This window comes from Pongo pygmaeus, chromosome 8 (genome assembly GCF_028885625.2).
Source record: "Pongo pygmaeus isolate AG05252 chromosome 8, NHGRI_mPonPyg2-v2.0_pri, whole genome shotgun sequence".
NCBI classification, from domain to species: Eukaryota; Metazoa; Chordata; class Mammalia; order Primates; family Hominidae; genus Pongo; species Pongo pygmaeus.
This window is the reverse complement of record NC_072381.2, coordinates 120017909-120044677: the sequence shown is the minus strand read 5'-3', so window position 1 is coordinate 120044677 and position 26769 is coordinate 120017909. Positions and strand designations below refer to the sequence as shown.

The following is a 26769-nucleotide window of genomic DNA, read 5'->3' as shown; positions in this document are numbered from 1 at the left end:
GGTCTACAAACATTATATAAAGAAAGGTAGCGCCTTTACTTTGAGAAATCATTTAGCTGGCTTTTAAATTCACTTTCTGTAAGTGCCTTACTGTGGCCCCCCAAGTTTTGTTTGTTTGCTGTTTAGAAATCTTTCCTCGTCCAAGTTCTGTGGCCACAGATAACAACCAAAATTAATCAGAGGACATCAGAGACATTATGACTCATAGAGCCCAGAAAAATTTAGCTCACAAAGGTTTGTCTGCAGCCCAAGTGGAGAGGGAGAATTCTCATGACATAGAGTAGGATCTCCTGGGATAAAGATGAGCTGGGGAAGAAAAGTCAAATAGCTAGGGCCACAGCCAGCGCTCAGCCAGCTCCCTTTCTGTCCATCACGACCCGGATCATTTTGTAAGGTCATTTTTGACATCACTAGAATATTCTGGGGTGTTTAATATTTGCTGTCCTTGTGGGACAATTCCCAGTCCTGTTTCATATCGGTCTTTTCCCTCAAGTGCTATCATGTGATTCTAGTGTGTAGCTGGATATGTTCTATTATCCTTTCCTTGGGCTCTTGTCCCTAAAGGGCACAGACTCTGTCTTCACTTGGTAGCCAGTGGCATTATAGGGGCAGTGGCTACTTAATAATTGCCTAGGCTGGGCACGGTGGCTCACGCCTGTAATCTCAGTACTTTGGGAGGCTGAGGCGGGTGGATCACCTGAGGTCAGGAGTTCAAGACCAGTCTGGCCAACATGGTGAAACCCTGTCCCTGCTAAAAATACAAAAAAATGAGCTGGGCATGGTGGTACGCACCTGTAATCCCAACTACTTGGGAGGCTGAGGCATGAGAATTGCTTGAACCCGGGAGGCAGGGGTTGCAGTGAGCCGAGATCGTGCCACTGCCCTCCAGCCTAGGTGACAGAGTGAGACCCTGTCTCAAAAATAAATAAGTAAATATTAATTAATTAATTAATTAATTAAAAATGTCTAATCTTTGAAGTCACCAATTGGTCCAGTATTATCCATGATGGGAATACTAAGTGAAGTTAATTATTTAGTTAAACTTCAGCTGAACTTGATTTAACATAGATCGTGGTTCAATTGGTCTATTTTAAGAGTTTAAAGAAGATACAAACAGGATCCAACACTTTTCCTGGTTAACTTCTATATCTACATACCAAGAGTGATCCAGTTCATTTTCTATATGTGGCAGCAGCTGGTGAAAAGATGTGGAGCCCAGCCAACCTTCTGTAACTCTTCCTGTAGTTGTGAAGACCACATTAGACTTGAAGCTCACCTTATCTCTCTTGCTGAGCGGCAAGCATTCCTTCCTTTGAATCTTCATACCGTTTGGTCGGTATCTCTGATTCCAATCCCTTTCTGCCTTGTTTTAGACTTATTTAGGTCCTTGTGCTATTTGCTCTACTTAGATGTAAGGTTGTTGAGGGCTTAGTTTAGGTATCTTTGAACTCTGTACCACTTTTGGCCCCTTGAAGGTGATGCTTTGCATATTGCAGATGCTCAGTAAATATTGTTAGCCTCATTAATGGGTCAACCAACATTCATTTGTTTCTCTTCATTTCTTCCTTTTATTTTTGCCCACCTAGTTCTCAATTGTGGATGCTATGGCTGAATGCTCATCTTGTGGCTTAGTTGCTTTTTTTTCTGTGGCCAATTTTTTCTGCTTTTTTTTCAATGGCCAATGAAGCATATTGGTAAATGCTCAGTGCTCTTAGTATATGTTATTCAGGAAGAGGAAATATTGTGTAATCCAGATCCAAAACCAAGAAGAATTTAAGTTCTAAATATTTTCCTTCCTGTCCACCCTCTAATCTCCTCCAAATCCCAACAAATCCAATACATATGCAGAGTGTTTTCATCTTGCTAGAGATAGTGAGAGAAAGGAAGGGAAGAGACCTACCTTCTGTATCTCTTTCAAATGTACAGCCAACTTGGCATATGGCATATAGTACTAGCACAATCTTTGGTTGAATTGTAGCAATATACAGCTGTTTAAAATTGTAAAAAGAGAGCCCGTGTAATATATGTGTAAATGTTATAAAATGACTCATTTTTATAGAGCTTGGTAAATGTCATAAGTCACATCCTTGTGCCTAAAACATAAACACAGGCCAAAAAGACATTTTGGGGGCATATTTATTTATGAGGCAGTTGGTAGTTCTGACCTCTGCTACCAGAATTAATCTAAGTTGTCTCCTTTACATATTTTAAAGGAAGAACTACTTTGGCATAGTATGTGTGCATACAAGTTCCATTGTGTTTGTATAATAAGATGATCCAGTTAATGATTGATTTTCTTGAGAAAAAAATATATTCTGTCTGATGAACATGCTTGGTCTTTTCAGGATATTGTTCTATTTAGAATCTGTCTCTGTTATCTTTAGATGAAAGTGATCAGTGACTCAAAATTTTTTTTAGCATAAAAATATGGGTCTTAGATTCTCTTTTGTTTAGAGCTCCCTGCCAAAAAAAAAAGAGATTCTGCGAGGAAAGCTTAAAAGCAAGTAATTTATTTGGAAGGTGATCCTAGGAATCACTGGTAGAGGAGTGAGGCTAATAAAAGGTACAATATCAAGCCAGTTACCAGTGTGGGCAGCAATTCTCAATCCATTGGGAAGTCTAAGAGGTAGTGTGGGATGTGCTGTAGAGATATCCCAGCCAAGGGGTGAGGAAGCTGGGGTATTTATCTACCACCTCCCCATCACCATTGTTTGACAGCTGCTTTCAGGTACATTAAGTCACGCATTTTGATGCTTCTAGTAATCACATCTGACTTGTAGAGGTGAGTGCCATGGAGGTATGGGTAGGGCACTGACAGATTCCATTGCAAATGATCCCAACTGAGGTATTATTTTGGTAAAAATTCACTCTCCATTCTAATGAAGCATCTTTTGTTTCTGAAGAACAGAAATCCACTTATCCTTTTCAATAACCCAATCAAAATAGGTAGAGAGATGGGGGATAGGAACCCAGGAAATGCTGGACAGCCGGGCCTCAGGAAGTACAGAATTCCAGGCTGCTCCAGGACCAGTAGTTTAGTTTGAGGGGAGGTCCTATTCTCTTCCCGCCCATCTGGCTTCCTCTGACACTCTGTCCCTTGGGACTTTGGTCTACACATGGTTCTGTGATGCCTGCACCTGGCCTGACCTAACTTTATCTTTTAATGTGGATATCCATCACTGACTGGGACTTTTATATGTTTCTCTAACTTCAGATTCTTAGGAGTAAAAATCTAATTGGCCCAGTTCATCTTTTTCAAAACTGGTTAAAAAGCTGTTGGCCAGCTGATGTATGGGCCTCTCTCTGATCCAGTGTCCGCTAACAATCTAGTCATCCATAGGCAAGGGGAGAAGTCATACAGCTCAGTGCCTACTCACAAGATGGGTAGAGCAGGGACAGACAAGCAATGAATGCGACAAGGTCCCTCAAGAAAGATCATTACACCTAGGCAATGATTCCGTATTGAATGAAAATCTTGTCCTGAGAATTCCGTGGCATTTTCGTGAATATACAGGTTAAATAACTGGAAATATGAAATAAAACCCCATGTGATTATCCTTAGAACCAATGTATTTTTTTTTTTTTTTTGAGATGGAGTCTCACTCTGTCACCCAGGCTGGAGTGCTGTGGTGTGATCTTGGCTCACTGCAAGCTCTGCCTCCCAGGTTCATGCCATTCTCCTGCCTCAGCCTCCCGAGTAGCTGGGACTACAGGCGCCCACCACCACACCCAGCTAATTTTTTGTATTTTTAGTAGAGATGGGGTTTCACCATGTTAGCCAGGATGGTCTCGATCTCCTGACCTCCTGATCTGCCCGCCTCGGCCTCCCGAAGCGCTGGGATTACAGATGTGAGCCACTGTGCCTGGCTAGAACCATGGTATTTTTAAAAAATTATTTATTCATCAGTCTGTCTGAAAGAAACACGCTGTAGAAATCTTAAGTGTTAATGAATTAGAAACAATTTTGGTTATTGCACTAAGAATCTGGGTATAGGCTAGGGTCAGTAACTCACACCTATAATCCCAGCACTTTGGGTGGCTGAAGCAGGAGGATTGCTTGAGCCCAGAAGTTTAAATCTAGCCTGGGCAATGTAGTGAGGCCCCGTCTCTACAAATAATTAAAAATTAGCTGGATATAATGGTGCATGTCTGTAGTCCCAGCTACTCAGGAGGCTGGAGTGGGAGGATCACTGGAGCCCAGGAGTTTGAGGTTGCAGTGAGCCATGATCTTGCCACTGGACTCCAGCCTGTGTGACAGAGTGAGACACTGTCTCAAAAAAAAAAAAAAAAAAAAAAAAAAGAATCTGGATATAATCAGTAAAAAGTTAAAGCTATGTCATCTCCCTTTACTTAAAAAATCCGGAAAATATATTTGCCTTATGATACCCTTTGCCTTACCAAGTCCAAGAAACAGGAACTGGGGTATAAACACAGTGATGAGATTTTATATAATCTCTAAGCAAAGATGAAGTGATTGGGTGATGTGATCTGAGGTTGCTTCTGTGAGATGCTCAAATGAAGAATCTTGTACAGTCTGGAGCCAGTCATTACCTCCCTACTGTGTACACGAGGACAATAGCACTCTCATAGTTGTTTCCTACTCACCTCCGATTTTTGTTAGTTGTAATGTTGTTTTCACATTTTCCTTTGCTTAAAACATTTCCATATTCCTCTCTAACCATAATCGGGTAATTGTGGTGTCAGTTTCCTATTTAATTGAATTCACTGCTCACTGCTAGCACTTTTAGTAGTGTTTGCACTCCTGAGCTTATTTTAATTCATCTCTTAATTGGCTGGATGTTGTTTTCCAGCAGTTTTCCCAAGAAGGGTTCACGGTGTTGTGCTTCCTGGACACCTTTCTGTTTGTGGTGGTTTGCCCATTTCCCTTATCTCTGAACGACGTTTTGGCAGCTGTAAGTTTCTTGGTTCTTTTGGCAGGCTCTTGGACATTTTGGCAGGTGTAAGGTTCTTTCTTTCCCTCAAGACATCCAGGTATTGCTTCATCATCTTCTAAGTATCAGTGTTGCTGTTGAGAAGCCTGAGGCTAGCCTGAGTTTTTCTCTTTTTGTGAGCAGTAGGGTTTTTCTGCCTGGACATATGGAGAATGATATCTTTTGGAGTTCTAAGGCTTAGTCGAGGACTTGGAGTCAGCATTCCATATCAAATTTTGCCAAAATGTATTATATCTATACTCTTTAAATCTGTGAATTCAGCTGTCTTTTCATTTCAGAGGTATTCTTGTGCATTTAATCTTTGAATACATCTGCTTCTTAGGTTCTCTACTTCTAGGATGTACATTTAAAAAAATCTTTCTTCATCTTGCACATCTATTGTTTTCTCTCATTGTTTGAGGCTCTTTCTTCTGCATTCATTGAAATCATTTCAAAGTTTTCTCTATGCTAGGAATTAGATATTTTATCAGTGTTTGTTTTGTTTTTGATATTTCCATTCTTACTATTGAAATTATCTTTGTCCTTGGTTTTTATTTCTTAATTTCTCTAACCTTTTTCATCTAATCCTGTTGTGTCATCATCTCATCCTTGAGCTCTTTTTTATTTCATGCAGTAATTCAGCACTCTGCATCTGTGCTCACTCTCCTAAATTCTAGTTTCCATAGAGCAGCAGAGGATCCCGTGGAGCTGACAATCAGATCATGCTGCTTTCTCTGCTCAAATCCTGCAGTGGCACTTGGTGCAGTGGGCTCACGTCTGTAATCCCACCACTTTTGGAAGTCAAGGCTGGAGGATCACTTGAGGCCAGGAGTTCGAGACCAGCCTACACAATAGCAAGACCCTGTCTCTACAAAAAAAAATTAAAAATTAAAAATCAGCCAGGTATGGTGGTGCACACCTGTAGTCCCAGCTACTTGGGAGGCTGAGGTGGGAGGGCCACTTGAGCCTTGGAGGTTGAGGCTGCAGTGAGCTATGATCATGCCGCTGCACTCTGGCCTGGGTGACAGAGCAATACCCTGTCTCAAAACAAAACAAAACAAAACAAAACAACTTAGGGGAAAAGCCAAGGCCCTTTACAATGACCTGCAGGCCCTAACTCCTCCACTTCACTAACTTCATGCCTCCTGCTGTCTGCTCTTGATCTCACCAGCCTCCCCACTGCCTTGAACATACCAGGTGGGCTCCCGCCTCAGGACGTTTGCACTTATTGGTCACTCTGTCTGGGGTGGTTTTTCCTCAGAATCTACATGGCTTATTCTCTTCCCTTCTTCAGTTACTTACTCACATAGCACGTCCTCAAAGAGACCTTCCTCTGTTACTCTACTTAAAACCACAGCTTCTTCCCCTAACAGTCTCTGCCCCCGGCCTTGCTTTTCTCCATAGTACTTACCGCTTTCTAATATATAATCATACGTATTTACATATATGTATACATTACTCGTGTATTTTATTATGTCAACTTCAATCTTCCCAACTAGGACATAGCTCCTTCATGGCAAGGATTTTTGTCTGTTTTCTTTGCTGTGATATCCCAACACCTAGAACAGTTCCTGACACTTAGTAAACCCTTGATAAATATGTGTTGCATGAATGAATAGGCTGAAGATAACAACCACGTCTTCCTGGGAAGATTTTCTAACATCAAAGTCCACTCTTTTTTTTTTTTTTTTTTTTTTTATGATTGGCTTCACAGTGACTTTCTCATTTGGCGGCACAGGTCATATGACAAAATATCAGGAGGGGGTCTAAATTCTTTAAGATGTTACAGGTTAAATCCCCCAGCTTCGATATTATTAAAAGGCTGGTTATACATTCAAATGCTTTTGAAAACTTGAATTTTACAGTTTTCAAGCTTATCCTGTTTTATTGTGAATTGATGAGGCAGTGAGAAATGAAATAACAATAGTTATTACCCTTAACTGCATTCCTTCTTAGTGCTAGGTACTTTCTTTTGGGATAGAACACCTGTTATTCTCACCCAGCACAGGATACATAATTTTTTCCCTTAACTGCATTCCTTCTTAGTGCTACGTACTTTCTTTTGGGATAGAACACCTGTTATTCTCACTCAGCACAGGATACATAATTTTCAGGCCCAGTGCAAAAGGAAAAGGTGGGACCCCTTGTTTAAAATGCAGGAGAAAGTGCCATTAGTGGTACTAAAATATAAAACTTTTTTCTTTATTCCCCAGATTCTCTCAACTCAGTAGTTTTTATTTTCTATTTAATGTCATCCTAAATAAAGTAAAATTAAATTTTTAAATTATTAATGTGAATTTTACCTTTATTGTGCAATGCTAATTTTAAGTGCAAATATAACAACATTTAACTCAATGGAATCACTGAAATTACACAATTTGTATTGCACAGGTCATAGATGTTATGTACTTTATTCTTATTAGAACAGTAGAAATAATACACAAATCTGAGACTCAACTTTTTGTTGTTGTTGTTCTTGCTGTTTGTTTGTTTTGAGATGGTGTCTTGCTCTGTCATCCAGGCTGGAGTGCAGTGGTGCGATCTCGACTCACTGCAGCCTCCACCTCCTGGGTTCAAGCAATTCGCCTGCCCCAGTTTCCAAGTAGCTGGGACTACAGGTACCTGTCACCATGCCCGGCTAATTTTTGTATTTTTAGTAGAAACAAGGTTTCGCCATGTTGGCCAGGCTGGTCTCGAACTCCCGGCCTCAGATGATCCTCCTGCCTCAGCCTCCCAAAGTGCTGGGATTATAGGCGTGAGCCACCATGCCTGCCCCTCAACTGTTTTTATTTCACTTCTTGATACGTGCACATTTTACCAATGTTCTCTACCTTTGACTTATTGATGAATAAGGAAGGGCTAAAAGGAAGACAGCGCTAGTTGCCCTGTCTTTCCCTTTCCTTATATGTCATCATTTTTGGTGTGAGTGGTTGGCTAATACAGGGAACTAACATGGATAGGAAGGAATATAATAAGATTCCTTGGTTGTTTGTATTTCCTAGAACATCATTGCCTTCTCTGTGCACTCAAAGCAAGCATCCTGGTTTGAATGGAATGTGACTCAGTTATGGATATAACACACCTTGTCCTCACTTTGAGTCTCCCTGAATTCCTACACTTCTTGACTGCACTGGAATCCTGTGCTCATGGGGTGTTGCAAACACTCTGTGTGCATGGGCAGCAGGAATAGCAAACACACAAACTGCACGCATCTCATCTGTTCACATGAGTGCTCCACTGTCCCATCAGACTTCACTTACAAAACGCAAGTTCAAAGACTAAATTATTACAAATGTCAGTATAGCAATAGCAAAGCATTAAACCAAATAGAGACATCTTCTGAGCATAGGACTCTATGCAACGCTGCAGGTTACAAGCCATGAAGCTGCCCCTGTCCTCACCACAACCTCACAAGTGGAACGTCTCATACCATTCACAGCTGAGACTGCTGAAACCCAGAGAGAGAAAACAATGTGCCCAGGGTCACTCAGCATGTGGTGGAGCTAGAATTCAAACCCAGCCTGTGTTTAATCAGGCTGCCTGTGTGGCCGGTGTGGCATGATAGAATAACCACTGGGTAGGCGGCAGGATCTGAGGGGTTTTGACCCATTTCTAAGTAACTGTGTAACCATGGACACATCTGCTTTAGGACTTCTGCTTTTATCTTAATTAATGCCTATTTATGAATACAAGTTATAGATTTCCACAAACCAGGGTATGGGTTGTGTGGTCTCTTCTCTGTACTAAGAACTAGAGAAACTTGCTGAGACGTGTTAGATGACAAAGCTGCCATTCCTGTGGTAGCAAATGCAGTAATGGTTGTGTGTGTTGCATGTTTTACTTGGCTAGTTCCCCCGATGATGACTGACAAATCCAAGAGTATGAGAGAGAGGTTATTTTCTGGGACTGTTCCAGGGCATAATTAGGAGAATTTATTATGAGGCCAGATGAGGTAGGCGAACAAATGTAGGCTTTGTAAACCTTGCAAAAAAATTTTTTTTAATTTTAACTTGCTGTCTACATAAACCACAGAAATGCCATTCCTTAAGAATGATTAGACAGGGTGGATGATTACACTGCACTTTTGAAGTCTTGCTATGTGGGTCTGGTTACATCATCTTCCCCTGTGCAGCCAATGGTGAGTGCCACAGGTCAAGGTTATGATGCTATTCACCTGACAGGTCCTTCCATATGAAGTCCAAGAACCGATAAAGGATAAGGTATCTGGAAAAAGGATTGCTTTACACAGGCAAGGCAAAGGGCAGCATCATTGCTATCAGGCCAGGCCTTTTAGAAATGCCTGTTGATGTACATTGAGTGCATCTTGCCTTCAGAAATGTGTGTGTGTGTGTGTGTGTGTGTGTGTGTAGGCAGGGCATGGGACGAGAGGCTCTTTAACAACCTCTGCAGAAGGGAAGGCCCAGTAACCCAAAGAGAGGGCCCATGGCTTTGGCCTCTTACCAACCTCTTTTCTCACATATAAAGTATAATAATATGCACTTCATCCAGTTGTTATGAGGACAAGATGAGGTGATACATGTAGAGACTAGAATGGTGGCTGACACATATTGGGCTCTAATGGTGACCAAAGTAGCTGTGAGGGTAGGTTATAAAGGGGACTTTGTAAAATGACTGCCTGATGAAGTTCCTCTTTGGCCTACTTTCTCTCCAAAGTAATTATTGGTTTGTATCTTGGCAAATACATTGAAGCAATCACTAAATTTATTTTTATCTAAGAGACTGAATTTGCTCTTAATTTATTTGAGTTAGATTTTGAAATCAGTCTATTTGGTTATGAAAAGGGATATTTATTTATTCATCAAATATTGCATTTCTACTTTGTACCTTTGTGTATTACTATGTGAATACAGTACAGATACAATAACATGTGACCCTTTCCCTCAGAGAGCCCACAATCTTTTGCAAAAATAGATATGTCCATCCTTCATTACAACATAGTCAACTTCAGAGCACTTGGTGGTGATAAGTACCAGAAAGAGGGGAGTGTTGTCAGGGAAGGCATTGCAATTCTACCTGATAGAAAGCAACCATTTTTATATCCTAATAACTGGATTTCTATCTAGAAAATATTACAATAAAAGAGAAAGCTGGTAGTAAACTGTTTTTAAAAATGGCCTTTTCCCAAATAATTCAGAGAACTATTTTTGTACTTGTGTACTCATGAGTCTGAAGTTAGGCTAAAATCTCTGAAACTCTTTACTATCCCAAGATCCTTAGAATTCTAGTAATAGCTTTTGCTGCTCTTGTAGGAAAATGATTTATTTTTTGTTCACTCTGTCATTTATATCCTTACTGATTTGTTTATAGGGAGCTTTAAATATACCGTAGTAATTTTCACGATTTTTCTTGAGGTGCAACCTATTGCTTGGGTCCAAACTCAGAACTGGCTTTTGAAAAAGACCATGGAGAAGTTTGGATACAACCATAAAATAGTTCTACTTTAAGAGCTCAAGGAAAAGAACTTTGCTGGGCATTGATTCTATGAGATTCATATGGAAAAAATCCTGAGAATTGTCCATTGAGGACATGAGAGTGAGTAGGATCAAGAGGGATCAGATATTTAGGAATTTGTCCTGGACTGTAGGAAACTTTGCAATCACCACTTCTAATAAATTCTCATTAAGATTGCAGTGATTGACCTGCTGATTGTTACTTTGGCCAACAGAGAGTGTAAGGATTGTTTTTCAGATCTGGTGGCACAGTATATAGCTGTTTGTAAATCTCAGTCTATCCTCGTGCTTTGCAAGCCAGCTTATTAGCAAGGGGTCCTTAGTCACTGGAGAAGCTGACTGCCACTCAGGCCTCCTTCCCAGAGAATCTGAGTTATCAGTCAAACCTGAGGTGGGGACCAGGTGTCTGCATTTGAAGCACCCCTTGCATTTCTATCCCTGGTGATCTGCAAACCGCCACACTCTTTTTTTTTTTAAAGAGACAGAGTCTCACTCTGTCACCCAGGCTGGAGTGCAGTGGTGCAATTTTGGCTCACTGCAACCTCTGCCTCCTGGGTTCAAGCGATTCTCCTGCCTCAGCCTCCCAAGTATTTGAGATTACAGGTGCACGCCACCACGTCTGGCTAGTTTTTGTATTTTTGGAAGAGATGGGGTTTCACCGTGTTGGCCAGGCTGGTCTCAAACTCGTGACCTCAAGTGATCCACCTGCCTCAGCCTCCCAAAGTGCTGGGATTACATGTATGCACCACTGTGCCGAGCCTTGCAAACCACACTCTTATCAGCCTAGTGTGAATGAAACCCTCCTTGCCTTCAGAGAGCTTACAACCTAGTTGTGAACTTGAAGCCATTACAATAGGAGGGATAAGCCAATCCCAGACGCCTTGTACTTCTTAAAATACTGTGTGTGAGACATGTATGGCTTTTTATTCTGTTGACCTGGGAGATGTTTAAATAAATGAATAGACACTTCCTATGCATCCATTCCATGTCAAGCTGTCTGCTAAACACCAGAAATGCACACACCAACACAATCCAAATGGAGGAAGGAGGCAATATGGTTGGAAACAGATCATGCTGTACCTTGAAATGCAGCCAGAGCCTTTGAACTCCATTTAGAAAGAAATAGGTAGTTTAGGTTTGAGACTTTAACCACAACATTTCTAAGGTCCATTCTTTAGGTGGCATTGAGGGCCCTCTGTCACCTGTCACCCAGCCTCATCTTGAGCCTCTCCCTGCTCCCCACCAATAGTGAACTACTGGATGCCTTCTTGCCCTATTACCTCCACTTGGAATGACTTTCCCTCTTTCTGCATTTGACCAGTCATTACCTACCTCCTTACTCTTCCTGGAAGCCCCTCCTGACTCCCCGGGTTGGACTCAGCACTGCCCTGCACCCCGTGCCTACTCCTGTCTTAATACCTTCCTCATTTCATTGAGAATATTTGTGCGTGTGTATCTCCTCCGCTAGATGGTGAGCACCTCCTAGGCAGTGGTTTCTCTCTTCTTGCTTTTGTACACCCAGCCCAGTACCTGGCACGCAGCAGGTGTCCCATAAATCTCTGAAATGAGACTGATTGATGCCAACACTAAGTAGAAAGCAAATAGGAACTCATTCTCCAGGTTTCTTTCAGCTGAATTCTGCTAGAAAGGATTCTGGATATGCTTTTTGCTAAAGAGTCCAGTGGGGGCCAGGTGCAGTGGCTCACACCTGTAATCCCAGCATTTTGAGAGGCCAAGGCAGGTGGATCACCTGAGGTCAGGAGTTTGAAACCAGCCTGGCCAACACGGCGAAACCCTGTCTCTACTAAAAATACAAAAATTAGCCAGGCGTGGTGGCGCACCTGCAATCTCAGCTACTCGGGAGGCTGAAGCAGGAGAATCGCTTGAAACCCAGGAGGCAGAGGTTGCAGTGAGCTGAGATTGTGCCACTGCACTCCAGCCTGGGTGACAGAGTGAGACTCCATCTCAAAACAACAACAAAAAAATGAGTCCAGTGGTATTGGGTGGAAGCAACTGGACACCTGATGTTCCAGCCCCATGGAAGGATCCTGAAATTCCTGCACTACAGGTGCACGTACAGTAAGTGACCCATGGCTCTGTAGAGGAGAATAAGCAATGAGGAAGTGGACTCTGCCGGGTTGCTTGTTTCTAGTTGTAACATTTCCCTCCTAATTGGCATCGCTACTGAAATGATGTACGCTTGAATTTTTGCCAAGAGTGGCTGTATGCTAACAAGCTTTTCTCTCCAACAAAATGGTTTCTGTCCTTTGGTCACTTGTGGACAACCCTTGCTTTATGTTGTAAGTGAATGAGAAGGAGGCAATGGGTCAGTCTGATGGGGCAAAAAACAACAAATAAAACCGTGGGTTGGTGTCCATATTATGAAGACTACGTCATCTGAGTGGAATGAGATTGAGATAAGTTCTTTGGAAATCATCTCAAGATACAAGAATAAAAAGTTCTTTCTTATGAACTATAAATTTCATTTTTATTCTTGATTTAGTTTGCTGCACTTCTTGCAGCTTTAGCTGTAAAGTAGAAAATGTCTATGCTTTGCTTCTGTTCTTAAAGCTCTTTAGCAATTCTGCCCTGAGGCAAAGAGGCAAAAACAATTTGTTTTACTCTCCCACATTCCAAAAATAACTTTAGTAATACACTCTTTGGTTATCTTAAAAGTGCAGAGTGGATACTTTTATCCCAAAGTAGCAGCGTCTGATTGGTGGGGGGACTTTTGCCGTGTGACTATTACTTAGCAACTAAATGCTGGTGACTCATTCACTTTGACCGTGGCACAGGAAAATTCTTTCCATGGAAAACACAGGCGGGGGGAGAATCTCTCTGAACCACTATGTAGTATTTTCCTTTAGAAAAGGCTTCTCTGAAAATGAATAGGCACCAGCTGTTACTCTGCCAGCTTAGTCTCCAAAGCTGCCAGAGAGCCTTTCCAAATTCTGTTTCTGTGCAATTTATCCACCAAAGTATACAGGTAGGTTCAGAACTGTAATAAGAGACCAATTTGGTTAGTAAACTTAAATCTCAGAGTTTTAAACTGCCATCCCAAGTAAAAGAAAAATTGAGCTAATGGCATTTACAATATCTGGAACACTTACATATGATCGGGTTTGCTCCAATGGTGTTTTACTGTCACATTATAGTAGCAAGGAAGGGGTGAGGAGGAGTGGGAGCTGGTGTGGGGGAAGGAAAGAGAAAGAAAGCTGCTTCCTTAGCTTTGGGCTGAATAACATGAGAGCTTTGGAGACAAGTGCTTAAGTGAGATGCCAATGTACTTAAGCAGCAAAAATATAATAAAATAGATTCACCTGCTAGGCTCACAGCACAGCCTAATTCCAGTTCTCTGCAGTTAATTTTGCTTGTCAGCATCTCCTTAAAGGCTCTGAGGGTGATTAGGAGTGGGAAAGTAGACAAGTGCAGTTTTAGCCATGAAAATTGGGGAACGTGAAGGGCTTGTTTCCTGGATGCTCTTGAACTCTGCCATCCCTCTGGGCTGGAGGTCGAGTCACTCTCATGCTTGGCTCATATTTATGAATGGAGGTTAGAGAAGCTGCTTAAACACTCTTCAGTGCTTACACTCCAGCTGGCTGCTGACTTAGGAAAAACATGACCTTATGGGGCTGCCATGGGTGTGGGGAGTGGTGTGGGCGAAGTATGTTGTCATAGAAAAGACAACCCAGGGGCTGGAGGGGACTTAGCTCTTACTTACAGCCTGAGACACCCAAACTATTAATAGTAAAGCCCTGAGTCACAGATGTAGGAATGTCACAGCTGCCTGAGATGTGCTACTGTTACACATCAGAAAATCAGCAATGAAGACCTGCCCAAGATGAATGTGAAGAAATGGGCATTTTCCCCCCTTGTACTCAGACCCACCAAATGTAGTTCATTTCAGCCATACACACCCTCTGAGTCAAAGAGGAGGCAGGTTGATTGACTTCATTCCTTTCGGTTCCCCTGGCTCTCTTAGACTCAACATGTTACAATATTTGCAGTAAATACCGTCTAATACTGGCTGTGCATTCTGGTTCTGAAAGATGTGTTGGCCATCTGCTGCTGTCCCTGCCGTGTGATGTCTGTCTTTTTGTCTCTTGCTCATCCCATTTCTCACACATGGTGGATGTATATGGCATGCGGTTGGGACCCGGTGAGCTGGATTTGGGAGACAGAGGCTCGAGTCAGGTGGGCGTTGGCTTTGTGAACCGGAAGTCCTCAGCTCACAGGACAGCAGGACAGGTCACAGAACAGCCCGTGACCCTGTGGGTCAGAAATCAAAAGCCTCCTGAGGAGTTGCTGCTGTGGGGTCAGGCTTAGGCTGATCCTGGCGGTGGACCGTACTAGATGAGGCTGTTTGTCCCTTGTTTGTGACTGGAGTTCCTCCCTGGCGTATGCACATCCAAGGGGCTTGTCTAAAAACTCCGATGAAACAGAGGGAGAAGGGGGAAGTCAAAATCCCCCCTAAATGGATAACTCAGATTTTAACTTTGATCCTGAATTGGATCCTGGATAAAGAATAGAATCCTGAAAGATCCTCTTCTCCGGCTGTCTCTCAGTCTCTACCTTCCCCCAGCCCCATTCAGGTGAATTATAGCGGGGAGCAGCCGTGCAAACCAAATGTCATTATTCATTTTTCATAAGAAAGTGAACTTGAAATTGCCGTTAGCATCATTATTCTGTTTTTGTTTTACATTAAGGCCAATTTTATTTATCCAGTTTGCCTGAAAGAAGCCGTAGTAAAAATTGAAAGCGACTGTAACAGGGAGCCAATAAGCTAACCATTGACTAGTTTTACTTATTGGAACCGTCTCTAGCTGGTGCTCGGTCCTCCTCCTCCTGGCAATCATTTATCAGACTGTGGGAGGGGACCAGCGTTCGGGAGCCTTTCATAGCCCGTCCTCGGTGCAAGGAATACAAGGTGGTGTCAGTGACCAGAGATTAGGACAGTGGAATTTTGCATTTGTTACAGCAGCAGCTGTAGCGAGTGGTTTCAGCCGCAGGGCAGAGTCCGCGAGCAGGGCGCGGCTGCAGCTCGGCAGGCGGGCGGAGAAGAGCGCGGGGGCGATCGCGGGGCGGGCGTGGGAGCGGGGCCCGCCGAGGCGGGGCGGGACTCGAGACCACAGCCCCGGACCTCACAAGCGGATGCCGGGGCTTCTCCTGGCTGCCCCAGCGCCCGCGGATCTGTCTGCCGAGGCGCGCTTCCACTCCCAGAGTTTATTCCTCGTTCCTTCTTCAGTCCTGCTCGTCGGAGGACCCGGTTGCCATGGTGAAGGAAAAAGGTAATTATAAATATCGATCACTGTGCATGGTTGCAGAAGTTGGAATGGCACCGCAGGGCTCGGCCACCTAACGGGGACTGATCAATCGAAAGCCGGGCAGACATGTTCTCGGTGTGAGAAGCTCAGTATTGTGAAGTCTGGGTTTCCATCGAACCCAGACTTCGTTCAGAATCTTTAATTTCACCACCGCATCGGGAGCACATCCTGTTTCTGGAGCACAGCTGAGCTCTGGGGTGTGTGTCTCTTTTGATTGCTATTGCATTTTGAATTTTTTGTTGTGTTTGAGACTTGCCGTCTTGCCCCCCATCCCAGCCATCATTCTCTTCCTCTCTTACCATCGCGCCCCACCAATCAATAAGTTAATTAAGATATGTCATGAAAGGGCCCTTCCTGCCAGGGCTGGGCTGTGTGGTGCTGGGACATGCCCAGGCCTCGCTAGATCCGGCTGAAAGGAGAAGCTGGGTTGTTTTAAAGGCTTCAGGTGTTCTGCGTGTATAACCTGTCATTTCACTATTATCCCTAATCACTCCTCCAAACACCTTCTTAAAGGATGCTGCACATGGCGAAGGAAACCACATCATATCACAAGGAGAGTGTTAAAAGGGAGAGGACAGGTGTGGCCTGAACAGGTGTACATTATTTATGCACTAGGCGTGGTCCTGAAATGGAAGGTACACCTTTCAGAATTGAATGATAGTTGAAATGATTTGTTTCTCCGGGAAATGTGAAAGAACACCACAGTGCTTGTTTTGAGTGATTCAAGTAATATATAAATACACCTTGTCTTAAGAAAGTAAAATGTTGCAGGAGAATAGGGAGGGAATGTGAAAGCCCCTCACTTCTGCCTTGTCAGCTTCAATTCCCCTCTCCTCTCTAGAGATAAAATTGTTAACAGTTACTGTGTATCTTGTTAGACCCTTCTAGACCGGAATTAGAGAGAGACAGACACATATGAATATAGAAATTGAATCATTCTATGATCGTTTTTCTGTAACTTATTTTTTTCTCTTTTATTACAAGTCTTAGGGACCTTCACCAAATGATTTTATAATGTAAATAACCACTCTTTAATTTTGCTGTCCAGTACACTTAGATTTATTGTCACATTTTCTTACCGTGGGGACATTCTTTCCTCCCCAAACACAGACATCTACTCTTTCAGGGCGTTCTTGAACCATTTCAATGACTTATCTGTGTTTACTTTATCTTAAAGCTACTACAGGGAATAGATTTAAGATGAAAATGCTGAACTCAAGATGATCCTTGCTGCTTGAAACTCAGTTTGGTTCTATTATAGTAATGAATGGATTCACATACAGGATGCTGAGAGCTTAACAGTGTAAAGGCTGCACCTGAGGACAAAAGAGAACCATGATTCTGCTCTATTCACTCTGCACCTATAGATCTTTAGTAATCACATGCTGTAGCTTTGGTTTTTCAGTGGGTAAATGGTAATTGAGTGAAATTATTCGGTGTGAATAAAGGTGCTTCTAATAATATTTCCACTCTTTTGGGGGTGCTTCCAGGAACCGTCAGTACCAAACACAGATGTTGACATTTACTGCAGTTCAGATCTCTTCATTTGTAGCTCCCACCCAACTATGACATGGCGCTCATCTCTGTTGCTAATGGATATGAGTTTGTTTCCCTGATATGAGTAATTTATGAGTGATGGGAAAGGGAATTACAAAGCCATTTCTTCATTCCATTCCTGCGGGACTCTTGGAAGACCTGGCCTTGCTATATATGGTATATATTAAAGATCAGTAGTCCTCACATAGCAGCTCTTTTTTAAGTCATTGTAGACTTTCCAAAGCTTAGATTGCCTGGGTTCACATTGCTCTACAAGTCGGTGGCCACCTTCTAACTGGAACACTTTGGACAGGCCACTGAGAGGTCACATACTAGTATTATCTTAACCCTTAGACACTGATTAAAGGCTGTTCCGTTTTATTTTGAGGTCTGTGCCAGTCCACACCACTGCTTTCTGATTGCACTGACCTCAGCCATCAACAGAGAAAGGCAGGTTTGTTTCGTTTCGTTTCATTTTTGTTTGTTTGTTTTTGGTAGCTACACAAGGGTTTCCATAGGAAAAAGGGAACTTCATCATAGTCCTTAAAGTGAGAAGGGCACTGGGGATCGGGATCGTTTAGTCCAGGCATTCATCCTAGAGATGAGAAAACTGGGGATCAGAAAGGGTAAGTAAGTTGCTCAAGGTCACACAGCAGATCGTGGACAAAGTACTCATTCTCTGTGTCTCATCACACCACGTAGTGGATGAGAGACCACAATTCCCAGTGTGATGACAGCTGCTATCTCTGTCACAAGATGGTGAGCCTTTCAGAAGTGGCACTGTGTCTCCATCTTTAACTTTCCAGTGCATAGCTTAGTGTCTCCTCCACTGTAGATCTTCAAACAACCAAAACAGGTTGGCCCGTTGTCAGAGCAGGAACAGGAACCTGTGCCTTCTTGATTCAGAAACTTCTCCAATCCTCTCCATTTCTTCTTGTTCCCAGAAAAGCCCAGCTCCTTCCTTCCCTGTGGAGCTGTCAGGAATCAATTCAAGGAGGCTCAGGTCCTGGCAATGTCCATCTCGAGGAACATGGCCGGCCCAAGGAGGAGTGGCATAGACTCCCTGTTGTGCTTGCCACTTAGAGCTTACACTGGCTTGAATCATAGTTTTCTCTCTAGGATAAAATATCTGGTTTGGGGCTGACATGGGCAGGAGAGAAAGCACACTGGCTGATTGCCTCCACTAGTGTGGAGTGGCATTTGCTGACATTCTTTGACCTCATTATCTTTTGTTCTCCTGACCAGGCACCCATTCGCTTCCAGCTGCAGACACTTATTGATTCCGTAATCTTGATGAAATGGTTATTTCTCTTATGTCTTCAAGGGTACCTTACCCTTGCTGTATCCTGTAACAAAGAAGCACAGGAGATTTCTGTGGGTTTATCTGTCAATAACTGCCTTCCTAAATACACGCTCGTCAACCTATACTCCAGAGGCCCACTATACTCATTTTTTAAATGAGTATCATTTAAAAAGCTGTAATGTCTAGCTAATGGGTGTTATAGTGCAAGTTTTAAGAATACAAAAGGGATTTATTATTTATTTTTGTTACAGAAAATAAAAATAAGCAAATATTAGAGATTAAGCTCTATAAACACTCATTTTAAATAATGAAGAATTCTTATGGTTTGGGAACCATGTGAAAAGACTAAGAATTTAGTCACAAGACAAACTTCAAGGTAAATAGAATTTTACATTTAGGCACATCATTTTTTGTTTGTTTTGTTTTGTTTCCTGGAAGTTTTCTGACATTGTTGGATGGCCCAACTTGCTTTTGGGATAGAGCGGGACCCAGTGAAACTCATTCCAGTGTCTAAGTGGAAGGATGTTCACCTTCCACCTGACATTCATGTGTGTAGGGACGCACACATACACATACCCACAAGGCAAGTACTTTTTCTAGAGCAAGGTTTTTCAACCTCAGCATCACTGATATTTTGAGAGATAATTCTTTGTGATTCTGTCTTGTGCATTGTATGATGTTTAGCAGCAATCCTGACCACTACATACCAGCAGCACTGACTTCTTACTCATGACAATCAAATATGTCTCCAGACATTAGCAAATGCCCTTTGGGGAGCAGGATTGCTCCAGTTTGAGAACTACAGCTGTAGAGAGCAGTGGGGTGCTAAGACATCTTGGTCACAGTTCTCTTTAAGGTTTAGATCAATGGATTCCCTTGAGCACAGAGGGTGACAGATGTGAACAATTTGTCTTTTTTTTTTTTTGAAACAGAGTTTCACTCTTGTTGCCCAGGCTGGCATGCAATGGCCCTGTCTCAGCTCACTGCAACCTCTGCCTCCCAGGTTCAAGCAATTCTCCTGCCTCAGCCTCCTGAGTAGCTGGGATTACAGGCATGCACCACCACGCCCAGCTAATTTTGTATTTTTATTAGAGATGGGATTTCCCCATGTTGGCCAGGCTGGTCTCGAACTGCTGACATCAGGTGATCCATCCGCCTCGGACTCCCAAAGTGCTGGGATTACAGGCATGAGCCACCGTGCCCGGGCTAAGATGTGGACAATTTGTATGGAAAGTCAATCAGACCACCACAGCTCCTCCTTGATGCCATTTAGCTTTTGGCAGAAACAGATGCTTCAAATAATAAAGCTACGGAAGGACTAATAAAGGCGTTCCTCCTTATTTATGGGCCTTATTTCCCAGCTCATTTCAGTTGCTGAAAATGGAAGAATCCTCTTCATCAAAGTAGATATATCTACAGAGATGTTCTAGCTTAGTTCTTTCTTTTCCTTTAGGATTCTGTAAGCCCCATTCTGGTCAAGAAACCCCTATTCCGTTATCATCTCCTGCTTGCCCTTTCTGTGTTAGGCAAAGTGCTGGGTACTCAGGAAGCTCTCAAGGGTTTAGAAGATACAACAGCTGCCCTTTGCTTTACCACCTATCGAGGAAGTAAATAAACTCACAAATAACTAATATTATGTAGATGTTTAAAGAGGCATTGGTACAGTGCTCTAGCAGGTCAAAGGTGGGAGACTTAGCTTCCAAGTATGCCGATCAGGAAAGGCTCCCTAAAGCAGGCTGCTCTTAAACTGAGGCTTTAAAGATTGGGGATATGTGGACATATAATAAATTGAAATGAAAAGAGAATGGTAGATTTGAGAGAAGCCACCACATTAAAATTGATGGGGCCTGACAACAGGTTGGGTGATTGTAATGAGAAGGATTCAGAACAAATGATCTTAAAGTTTTGAGTCCAAGTAGCTCAGGTATCAGTTTGCTAGTGGCACTGTAACAAAGTACCACAGACTGAGCGGCTTAAACCACAGAAATGTATTGTCTCATAGTTCTGGCAGCTAGAAGCCTGAGGTCAAGATGTTGGCTGAGTTGGTTCCTTCTGGGGGCTGTCAGGAGAATCTGTCCTATGCTTCTCCCCTGGCTTCTGGAGGTTTGCTGGGAATCTCTTTGGTGTTCCTTGGCTTATAGAAGCAACTGCCTTCATGTTCACAGGGCATTCTCCCTGTGTGCCTATCCGACTCCATGTTTCCCCTTTTTAAAAGGACACCAGTCCCAATGGATTAAGGCCCACCCTAATGATCTCATTTTAACTTGATCACCACTGTAAAGACCCTATCTCCAAATAGGGCCACATTCTGAGATACCCGGTTCGGACTTCAATAGATGAGTTTGGAGGGTGATGCAGTCCAACCCATTACACGCAGGCATCAGTGTTAGATGTGGCTAGGGTTGAGAAGGAGGACTGAAGAGGAGCAGAGTGGAATCAGATGTGGGATGGGAGAGAGTTGCTAGTGGTGAAGAGGAAGGGAGGAGGTCGGTGGGAGGAAGGAGATGAGCTCAGTTTTATAGACCTTAAGCCAGCGTTGGGGATAAAGGACTGGGGAGTGACTAGAAGTGAGTAGTTCAATTCATACCTCTTGGGCAGACTCTGAGATTTCTTGGCTGATTTGTGCAAAGTTGCTACAATCTACCTTAAGGAAGATAACATTAGAAACAGGCCTTGCTTTCCCTTTGGAATAACAGGAGGCATTCAGATGTTAGGCATCAACAGGGAAGCCAACACCACACCTTTCTGCCTCAAGCTGCTGGGTCCAGCACCCTTTATGGTCTGATAGTAGCTTCTTCCTGCCACATCCAAAAACCACTGCAGCCTTGTTCTTGGCAGCTCCTGAGAACAGTGATATACTGTGTCTCAGATGTGACCTACACCCTGGCACCAAAGTAATCCTTTTAGGACACTGAATCATTTCCCAGCTCAAAAACCCAAATAAATGACAAGGCAAGGTTCAAAGCTTCCTGCTTGTCATGCGGGGTTCTCCTCAAGTCCTTAAAATACTTCCTCCCTGCTTACTTCTAAAAAAAATGTTCTTCTAAGCCAATCTTATTTTATTTTCATGTTAATGTTATTAAATCTGTCAGTGATTGAACACATACTAAATGGCAGAGCTTCATATACATTGTCTTTAATCTTGAACCCATCAAGGTAAGTAGTATCTTCCCCCTAATAGGTGAGGGAAAGGAGACTCACAGGAGGTCAGAGATCACTTAGCTAGCATGTAGAAAAGCTAAGTTTTCTATCCATTTTTCTGCCTATCTGGCTCCAAAACCAGTACTAATGTCTACCCTGAGCCCTTTTACCTTTTGAATGACCACAGGAGTGGTATTTTCTGCTCTAACCTCAGTCATAGTGTCTACCTGCCTTGTGAGACATACTGTATCCCCCTTTTATGTATTTATCAAAGATCTAACTCAAGTTTGGCTTTCTTATAGAGCTCTTCAAAGGCCCATCCCTTCTGCGAATTCTTCTAGAATTATTCTGTGCACCTAAGTAAACATCAGATAAACAACAGTTGTTACCTGTGCAACTTAGGACAGTGCTCTTTTTCTCAAGTATTTGACTTCATATGCAGTCTTGTAAAACAACCTTAGGAGCTGTGAAGTGTTGCTGCCTCTAATGCTATCTGCCCTCCCAAAACACACACCCACACAGACACTACCCACTCAGATGCATGCACGCTGCCTGGTGTAATCAATACTCACTTCTATTCCATCCTCAGGAAAGGCTAAGAACTGTAGGTTTTTCACTGTGGTGTAATAATTCCTCATGTGTGCGATGACTATTGAGTCACTATCCAGGCATCTTCTTTCACATATGCTAGCCACTCCTAGCCATGGGTTGAAGTTTAATGCCTCACCCCTACCTGCCCTTGGATTTGTGTTAACTTCAAAAGCTCCAGTCTTTTAAAGGGGATACCACCAACAAGTTCATTTCCTAAGTAAGGTCTAAAGGGAAGTGATAGATTAAAGGAGACACTATGAGGCTACAAGTTTCAGAATAAATTGTTCTTGATCAGTGACTTATTCACACTACTCAACTGTGAATTTCCCATCTTTGTGTGGAGGGGTGCTCCAGTTTTTGTCATCATATTCTGCTTGAGAGAAAGCAATCCAAGTGTGAATTGATCGTACTATTTTATAAATGAAAGTGCTACTCTGACCAGGAAGTGTGGCTCTGCTTCACTCCAGAAGTACTGTCTGAATAATGGGATTTTCAAAGCTAGGGGAAAGGATTTCACATGTTTAAAAGAAAAAAAAAAAAAATCATAGCAAATCTCCTGCCCTCTAACACCAACTAATTGATGTCTAAAAAATGTTTATCCAGAGAGAAAAAGATGTCATTTCTACAATATAAATAAATATGAGAGAAGGAATACATTGACTTGAATGTGTTCAAGGCTCTTGAGGGCAATTTTTGATTACAGGAATGGAGTCAAGAATATGTAGACAGTGGGCATCTGAAATGGAGGTTGGGCCTCATCTACTGTTAGCTACTCTCAGACTTTGGAGGTGGTATTGCTTCTTGCCTTTCCCATGCCAGGCCAAATGACCAGGAAGGATGAACCACTTGTATTGCATCACAGAGAGTTTCTTTTAAAGAACAACAAATTGACTTTTCCAAATTCCTGCAGAAGATGTACTGCAAGAGACTCACCCCACCAAGAAGCATATCTTAGCATTTGATTCATTTTGAGGAGGAGGCCCTCTTTGCCATCGTATTCACAGCCCTAGGGGTCAAGAAAGAGGATCCTGGTATTGTTGTCTTCTCCTATGCCAAAGTCAAAGTGCTGAGTGTTTTCCTGAGCCAGCATTAAAGAGCCAGAGAACTTTTCAGAAGGTTCAGTGATCAGTGAGTGGTGCAGGATATCTTCCCATTGTGGTTGAGTTTGATCCGGGCACACCACAGTAAAAACCAGCCCAGCTTCCTATTTCATTGTGTGTTTGTCTGATGGTGACTCACACCGAGAGGTATGTTTATCCCAAACTGGCAGGAGCTGTGTATTCAAGGGCAAATTTTGTTAACAGTGGAGAGAGCGAAAATTTGTTATGCATGACCTCTTTTCTCTGAAACATTGTATTTGTGCTCAGACTGACATAATTAATGTTATTATGGTCCAGTGTCCCCTGGGGGTGGACCAGGGGTGAGTTTGTGTGTCCCTGTTGCAATGGAACAGGCTGGCTTGTTTGAATACTTGCATTTAACTATGAAGATCCTGGCTTTTTTTTAATACTTCTAAGGAAATTACTGTCTAGGACAGTGCTTCTCAAATTTCAACTGGGATCAGAATCATCTGGAAGGCTTGTGAAAACACAGATTTCTGGGCCCTGCCCTCAGAGTTTCTGATTCAGTAGGTCTGGGAAAAGGCCTGAGATTTTGCATTTCTAACGCTTCCCGGATAATGTTGATGTTCTTGATTCAGGGACCACATTTTGACACTGTGCAGGTAATCTGTGGTTTCTGTGGGTAAAATGACAAGCCCTACAGGTGGGTAAGTCAAAATTTTTATAGAAGTAGCTTCTTCATTCCCTTTTGCAAATATCATCTTGCTCACCATGCACAGATGGCAAAAAGAAGGTAAAGAACATCACTGTCACTCTGGCTCTCCTGAGTCAGATGAAACAAAGCCATGTTTCATAATGAAGCAGACCTGTGAGATCCCAGTGGCCAAGAAACTGCTGTCAGTATATGATACTGGGAGCAAAGGTTGGCAGGAAGTTCAAGTTACTTTTTCATGGGGGTGAGTTGGGGCTCAGCGTGACTTGGAGAAGGCAACATTAATTCAGAATGAAGGCACAGGTGTGCATATTCTGCAGGCATCACTCCTATGTCTCCAAGACTTAGATGAGCATGTTTACCTGGAATCGTAGAGCTGTTTGGAATTTTTGGGTAAAAGTTCATTAACAACACAAAAATTAGCCAGGCATGGTGATGCATGCCTGTAGTCTCAGCTACTCGGGAAGCTGAGGTGGGAGGATGGCTTGAGCCCAGGAGGCAGAGGTTGCAGTGAGCTGAGATGGCCATGCACTCCAGCCTGAGCAGTAGAGCCAGACCTTGTCTCAGAAAACAAACGAAAAAAAGGAAAAGAGTTCATCAGCTATCTTGGCTCACAAAGGCTACCACTCCCTCTTTAATCTTTGAGGAATTAAAATATGTTGTTTAGGCTTGGAGTGTTCCATTTACTACCACTGTACAATATTTCCTGTTCATTTGGTGGAAGTAGATCATCATAAAGGTCTTTCTCCTCCTTGTGTTTATGCTGAGCAGGTGAGGAGAAGGAAGAAGAGGAGGGTTTGGTCTTGCTGTCTCAGGGGTGCCAGAGGTAGAAGAAAATCTGTGTGCAAGGGGATCTGTGCAGTTGAAACCCATGTTGTTCAAGAATCAACTGCATTCTGTCTATGTTCTAGTAGTCTGTATTTTTTCTTCTGTTTATTTCTGTTGTTCTCTATTTAAAACATGAAAAGGGAAAAGTTTAAGAAGAATTAAGAAAAGTGGGTCAGGCACGGTGGCTTATACCTATAATCCCAGCACTTTGGGAGGCTAAAGCACGCAGATCACTTGAGCCCGGGAGTGCGAGACCCTGTCTCTCCAAAAAACAAAATTCCCCCCACCCCCCCCAAAAAAATTAGCCATGCATGGTGGTGTTTGCCTGTAGTCCCAGCTACTTAAGAGGCTGCAGTGGTGGGAGGATCATCTGAGCCTGGAGGTTGAGGCTGCAATGAGCCATGAGCATGCCATTGCACTCCAGCCTGAGCGATAGAGTGAGACCCTGCCTCAAAAAAAAAAAAAAGAAAAGAAAAGAAAAGTGGATGATAGGAAAAGATGGCAAGGTTGTTCCTCGTTGGAGTGTCTGATGGGGAATGGGAGAGAAGGCTGAGTACTCCCTTCCTGGAAAAATGATAGGGGCTATGGGTGCCTGGGTCCATGGACCATCTCATAGTGACACATGAGCTAGGTGGGTGTCCACTGGACTGCTGCCATATGCCACTTGAGGGACCCCTTCTGAATGGCCATCAAGGAGCAGTTTTAGGACTGATGGGGATTGGAGTCTGCAGGACGAGAGCCCAGTTATGCTGAGCACTAAAGAAGGAGTGGATGCCCCTCTGTCCCTGCTTACCTGGAAAATGCTACCACTACTGGCATGTGTAGAGATCCTAGCCTAAAACTCAGAAACAGCAATGAGCCATAGCAAAGAGCTTCTAGTAGTGGCCTGATCACATTACAATTTTCTTGAGGTCTCTTATCTGTGAGGCACTTCGAGACTAACTCGACACACTGAAAAGATCCTACCTTTAGTGGATGAATGGGTTAGCAGGTGTTGAGAGGGATGCTGATGGAGAATGCAAAATGGAGGGGACACCAGGTGATAGAACGGGGGTGAACAATCTTCTATGGGGGTTCTAAGGAAGGAAGAGCTATAGTCCCAAGGGAATCAGAAAAGGCTTTATGGAAAAGGGGGCATTTAAGATTGGTATTTGAGGAGTTCTGTAGGTTTCTTAATGTTGGGGATGGTGTTTGATTCAACCTGTATTCATTACACAGTGTCTGCGCCATAGTAAGCACTCACTGAATGTTGAATGAACTAATAAATGAATGAATGAGCTGTATGGGTTGGGGAGATGGTTATTCTTATTTGGGAAATTTTTTTTAGACTCTAATAATGAGATAAGCTACCTAGATATAGCAACAAATAAAATGCAGTTCTTGACCTGGAAGCACTCACTTTCTAGCAAGAAACAGACACACATAGATAAGTCATTATGATACAATGTGAAATGTACTCAAAGGGGAACTATGAAAGTAATATGGGACTACAGGACAGAAAGTGATGAATGTTGTTGGATGGTCATGGAAGACTGGGATTTGAAGGATGAACAGGAATGCAATAGTGGATAAAAAGAGGATTGAGAGAAGGGGACTCAAGTGGGTAAAACAGAAGCAGTAAAGTATGCCTCCTGTCTGAGGAGATGCAAGCAGCTCAGTTTAGCATTTTGGCCACATCATACAGCAATGGACATAAGGAGAGGTAAGCAATGGACATAAGGAGAGCAATGGACATAAGGAGAGGTAAGTAGGGGGGTTTTGTGAGTCACACTGAGCTAAGGATTATTAGAACTGGGGTCAGACATATGGATGCCCCGAGAATCAGGCAGGTGACCTGAGTGGAGCGTGGGGCAAACTACAGAGCATGGCCC

At 42.9% G+C, this 26769-nt stretch overlaps 1 protein-coding gene across 16 annotated transcripts in view; it reads left to right on the top strand.

Moving 5' to 3' along the window:
- ABLIM1 (actin binding LIM protein 1) overlaps positions 1–26769 on the top strand; it is a 339345-nt gene that overhangs the window by 118547 nt on the left and 194029 nt on the right. The window contains exon 1 of one of the 16 annotated variants that reach the window (XR_010127471.1): positions 15265–15690. The exons of 13 other annotated variants lie outside the window; for them this stretch is intronic. The gene's annotated coding sequence lies outside the window, so the exon portion shown is untranslated. Of the gene's footprint in view, positions 1–15264; positions 15691–26769 lie in introns of those variants that run through there. 2 more of the 16 variants (XR_008504936.2, XR_008504937.2) reach the window with 2 other exon arrangements.